Genomic DNA, 6,196 nt, shown 5'->3' with positions numbered 1-6,196 from the left:
CAATCAGAGATGCTTCTGAAGTCTGTTTATCAGCAGAAACATTCCGAAACGAGCAACAATGTTAGGGAAGAGGAAACACCGCCATCAATAAAGATAATCTTGTTCAATAAAACAATTGCTAAGATACACAACATATTTACAATAAAAAAAAAGCTAATTGTCTGTATAGTTTGTATAGATTAATCAATATCATAGTTTGGAAGTAGCTATTAAAAAAGAAATTAACCGAGGCTCCAGAGAGATTCGAACTCTCGACCTCCAGTTTACTAGACTGGCGCTCTAACCAACTGAGCTATGGAGCCAACTGTTTACTATTTCTATAAAGATGGAATATATTACAAGTGACATTTCAAACGTAGTTACAGCTATTTTCCAGAAATTTATTGTACTTTACGGTGGTCAGAAGTGGCACTTTATTACATTCATACTGAATCTATGATAGAGACAATTTTAGTACTCTTACACAGTTAATTATTTTCATACATTAAATACCTATTTCTTTATTACTCACAAGGGGCTAAACATAGAGAGGACAAACAAGTACAGACAAACGGATTAAGTCGATTACATCGACCCCAGTGCGTAACTGGTACTTAATTTATCGACCCCGAAAGGATGAAAGGTAAAGTCGACCTCGGCGGAATTTGAACTCAAAACGTAACGGCATGCTAACGTTTCTGCCAGCACGCCGCCTTCTTATTTTCATACATTAAATATTTGGAGTCCTTGTACCTAGTTAAACATCATCGTATTCCTGAAAACGAGTAACAATATGCAGCAGACCACATTATGTAAAATATAATCCGTCGGCAGGTTTAATCATTGTAATCACGCGGACAATGTCATGTGATTATTTCACTTCATTTATTATAATTATATACAAGAAATCTCAGACTCCTTGTTGATTTTAACCAGATTATGTGGAAAACCGTTTCTGTTTTTTTTTTAATGTAATCCAACGTACCAGGCATTGAGAGTAATTAGATTTAATCAACAAGATACTGAGATCATGTATTATATAATGCATGCACTTTGTAGCGGTACTGGAATTCTTGATTTTGCATCACGAAATATCAGTATATTCGAAGCGATCTCGATAACAGTATCACTCTTTTAACAATAATGAACGATAGGCAAAAAAAAAAAAAAAAAAAAACATCCTCCATATTATTCTGATTTTTTACCCACTGACTACCATTCTATTAAGCATTTTAACATGTTTTTAAGTGATAAAACTTTCAGGTCCAAACTAGAGGTAGAATCAGCTTTCAAAGAGTTCTTAGCATCAAAGCCAATAAGTTTTCATCAACGAGGCATAAATAATTTCGTTGATCAAAATTCTACAAAATTCGCTTACAGGGCATTGACTGGCTGGCAACTATAGTAGAAGAAGCACTGCGCAGTGGGACTGAACCCGAAATCATCTTGTAAAGCGATTTTCTTAACGACACAGCCATGCCTAACTGAAACTTAAAGTCAATACTTTATAAAGAGTGATTTGAACTCACGAGAAATAGTTTATAAGACTGGTGACTTAATCGCCTGAGACAAGATCGAAGAATGCCGATATTTCATACATTATAAACCAAAGTAAATGATAGTAACAAGTGTTGTCAGAATGCGTGAAGGAAATAATCTTCCTTATAAACTTAAGCACGAATGTAATGGATGGCGGCAGTGCAGCGTTAGACTAATGGCTTGAAATATTTTGATTCTGAATTCCATGTTCTGAATACTACACTTAGTAGCTTCTACTACGCATCATCTTCATTTATACGAAACTATAGAAACTAACTGAATTTTCATGACGATAAGAAATGCTGATTTACGTGCATTTGTCACAATATATTATTTTTAATGGAATTCATGTTTAAAAAAGATTAATAGCAGTTTGCAAAATCTATTTCCCCAGTTAGTATAGATTGTTTTAGGAAAGATGAATTTTTATTAATCATATGACTTTTATGTCATAATCGCAATTTGGCATACGTTACTAGTTTTCTTTTGTTTTTATTTTCAAATTAAAGTAAAAAAAAAATTCTCCTTAAGTATCGCCATAAAAGACAAAAAACAATTGATAAACAAACACACGGATTTAATAACATATTTATAATGGATATTGTATACTAAATTGTGGTGTTGATGGTAATGGTGATGACGGTGGTTGTGATGGTGGCAATAGCAAGTGAAATATAGTACGCACTATATCAAGAACAATGAACAATGATGACCAATGTTCAATAGCGACGTTGAACTCTCAGACAACGTGTTAAGTAAATATTCTACAATTTGCTCAGTTTATTCCATCAGAAATCTAGAAGGCTAAAGTTCGAATGTCTCTGGAGCCCAATTACTTGTATATACTACAGATTTATTCTTATTATACAAATCATATCACTAGAATATGCTGAGACCCCCTTTGGTCATGACTGACCATGGGATTGTACCTAGAAAGAAACCCTCCCAGGCACAAGTCCGGGCAAGGTTGTTTATGGAAGACCAGCAGTCGCCCATGCATACCGGCCTCCCCTTTCCACTCCACCAGTGTTATCCAAGGGAAAGGGAAAGGCAAAGACCGATACAGCTTGGCATCTGTGACGTCGCAACTCATTTCTACAGTTGAGTGAACTGGAGCAACATGAAATAAAGTGTCTTGCTCAAGAACACAACACACAGGTCCAGGATTCGAACTCACAACCTCACGATCGTAAACTCGACGCTCTAACCACTGAGTCTTGTGCCTTCACTAGACCATAATGTCCACCTAATTGGACAACTGTTTTGTTTGGGCACAATTGGTTGATTGCTGGAGAAAAACTTAGTGCAGTTTACTGTTCCTAAACTTGTAGCCTTGTCCTATGTTACAAATGACATTACTATAAGGGAAATGGATTGAAAGAACTAGAAAATCGACAAACAAAATTTGTTGAACTTTTGAGCTGTGCCGTTTACAAACATTTTTATGCCTAACATGTCGACGTAATTGTCGATACCTTCTTATAATTCAAAATTTTGCATTCAGCACTTAAAAACTGACAAATCATTCTCCAGTTGTTCAGCTGATGGCGTTGGTTGCTCTGTGGTACTTACTAACAGCTATAAGTACCTTTGTTAGGAGGTCATCATCTTCCCTTAGAAAAACTCAGGATAAATAGCAAAACAAAAGTAACCAGGGAGAACACTGTATATATTGAAGTGTGATTAAATTGTTTGTTGCATGTGAAATGGCAGCTCTTGTAGTTAATATTGAACCTCATCTAGCAAGCTGATTTGTTACATGTGAAATACAAAGAAGCAAATTTTTAGTAGCCCTTACTCGTTAAAAGTAGGAATTCCGTGTTGAGGATCTTGAGATTCTTCTCACAAATCTGTAACGGATGGGAATAAGAAATACAAGGTTTATGCTCATTTCACACAAGAAATACTAGTGGAAAATATAGAATCACACACTTTTTTGATTCATGGGGTTATTTTTATGAATTTATATCTTTGTAGACAAATTTGTTTTTCTAGAAAAACTATTCTGTATATTTATTAATTTACTACGGCTTTAGCGTGTGGCAAAGGAATTAGGCTATTCGGCTCACTATCATAAAGTCGTGAACTCAATAGCTGGCGGCGCGTTGTGTTTTTGAGCAAGACATTTTATTTCACGCTGCTCAAGTTCACTCACTTGATAAACATGAGTAGTACCTGTATTTCAAAGAGCCAGCCTTGTTACACTCTGTGTCACGCTGAATATCTCCGAGAACTACGTTAAGGGTATATGTGTATGTGAAAAGCACAGCTACTTGTACGTTGATCCCACGAGCAGGGTGTTCCGTTGATCGGATCAACTGGAACCTTTATCGTCTTAACCGACGGAATGCCAGTGTGCACTACTTTAGCTAGATTGTCGAGAGGTAATATTTATAATGCCAAGACAGCACCGTAAGTAGATGGCATCGAAAGAAAATACTGTTTGGTAGTGAGCAGTCATCTACACATGTAACGAGGGGATACGCGTATTTAAATATTTTTGAAAAAGCTTTATACTTAATTAGTTCGAGTGTTTCAGGAAACTATATGAAATAATAAGGATTGTGAACTTTAGGGAGTTGTAAGGTCTGTCTTGACTAAGATGAAATAAAATAAACATTGCCGTGTCATTCGTTAGCTAGCAGTGCAGAGTCAAATGTTTTTTGTTGGCAATCTAGCTGAGGAAGGATGACCTCTATGGAACCCAACAGTATCACATGAAAGTAAACAGTTTTCGATGGAGTCCGAAAAATTCAACTCTGTTTACGCTAGATCATGATACTTTTAGCATCATGACCCGGTTTAATACCAATCTAGAACCACTGTACGTCTTCTCTTCACGATTGGCAATTTAATAACTATTCCGTATGGTATTCGCTTTCCAGAATATTTATTTACTTGCATATACACAACAAGTATCCAATGGGAACAGTCTGTAACATCAGTTTTTGCAGTAAAAGTTTGGAAAAAAAACCCCGGAAAAATTGCTTCAGAACAAGATATTTTCCTAAACTGTCGAACAGCGGTCTAGAGCACGGATCCACGCGATTGCAAATCGAACTTACTAACCACAAGACTACGCTTTCTGCATATAATTTGATTATACAATACGATGCACTACTGACCAGAATATGAACATTGTTGTAACCTGAATACATCGATTAAATCTTGTACCGTGTTGAGAACAGTGTGAAAATTTGTGTCGTCACTCTCAGAAATCACAAATCATTATAGACTTAACAGTAAGCAAGAAGCAGTTACATGCATGGCTCCATAGCTCAGTTGGTTAGAGCGCCAGTCTAGTAAACTGGAGGTCGAGAGTTCGAATCTCTCTGGAGCCTGCGATCTTATTTTTTAAGAAATATCCTCCAAAATTGTATCATTTTCCCTTCGAGCCTCATATTTTGAATATAAATATCTTCTTTCAAATAATCTATGTTATTTCATTTGTCACACCGTGAAACGAAAGCGCAATCAAACTTTTTAACTTAATGCACCAAGTTCGAGTGTTATGTGGGTAAAAGTTAAAACTATGGAGCACAATTGAAGACATAAGCGAAATCTTCATAACTGTTATAAAACGTAGAGTTTAGCTCTGTTAATAACTATCCTCATACACGATGTCTTAGGTGGAATTCGACTGGATTCCAGTCCTCTATCGTGGCTTCCACACCTCAGTGATGTTGAAATGGTTACTGAAATTCTTAATACGCTACTTCAAGTAGTAATTAAATGACATCCGTGTCAGCGACACATTTTCAATCTCTTCTTCAATTCGCATCTTTACTGACAACAAAATCTCTTTCTAATTACAACATATGGTTTCTGAAATATATCTGTCAGTGATATCTTATTAATATAAATGTTTGATCTTATGAATAGTAAAATACAAAGCAATCAAATATTAATAAAATTATCATTCTATTCATTTAAGTAGAGTTTCACACACACACATATTTATATAAAGGTGTGAGTTTTCAACTATCAAAGAAATCCATAAATGAACTGACATTTATAAATTATTTATTAACACATCTGTATAGAGCAGGGATTCTCAGTCATTTCTTTTATCTTTGATTACTGTTTCATTTTGGTGGACCCTATAGCCATTCGATGTTTACTAACTTTTATAGGAATTTCTTTTATAGAGACTTCTTACAAAATTCTTATTTTGATTTTCACACATTAACGTGTGTAGGTTGAACTATGTAAAGTATAAGAGAAAGAAACCAAGCTGTTTCTTGTAATACATACCAATAAATATAAAAATAAATACGCCCTTTTAAAGACTGGCCAGGCTCATGGGCCCGGTTTTCCGGTTTTAATGGCGTATGTGTTCCCCAGCTGGACGGGACGCCAGTCCATCGCAGCGTTACTCATTTTTGCCAGCTGAGCGAACTGGAGCAACGTAAAATGAAGTGTTTTGCCCAAGAAAACAACGCGTCGCCCGGGCCAGAAATCGAAACCACAATCTTACGATCATGATACTGACACCCTAACCATTAAGCCACGCGCCTCCACAATACATAGCAATACATACATATAAATCAAACTTTTTTCAAGGGCCCTTAAAAGACAGTTGTGGTTCCCCAATTTACTAGTTTGTTATGTGTCCCCCAATCTTATATTGACCCTCAGGAGCCATATAGACCCCAGTTGAGAACCACTGGTTCAATCT

General features: G+C 35.9%; 2 non-coding genes across 2 annotated transcripts; one reads left to right on the top strand and one right to left on the bottom strand.

The window, feature by feature from the left end:
- Positions 1 to 228: 228 nt before the first annotated feature.
- Positions 229 to 302, bottom strand: Trnat-agu. Its single transcript has one exon. It is a non-coding gene; the product is annotated as a tRNA-Thr (tRNA).
- Positions 303 to 4,785: 4,483 nt separating this feature from the next.
- Trnat-agu lies at positions 4,786 to 4,859 on the top strand. The gene has a single exon. It is a non-coding gene; the product is annotated as a tRNA-Thr (tRNA).
- The last annotated feature ends 1,337 nt before the right edge of the window (positions 4,860 to 6,196 follow it).

Source organism: Octopus sinensis, linkage group LG7 (assembly GCF_006345805.1).
Source record: "Octopus sinensis linkage group LG7, ASM634580v1, whole genome shotgun sequence".
In the NCBI taxonomy this organism is placed as follows: Eukaryota; Metazoa; Mollusca; class Cephalopoda; order Octopoda; family Octopodidae; genus Octopus; species Octopus sinensis.
Note: the sequence above shows the minus strand (reverse complement) of the source record. Positions and strands in the feature narration are given on the sequence as shown.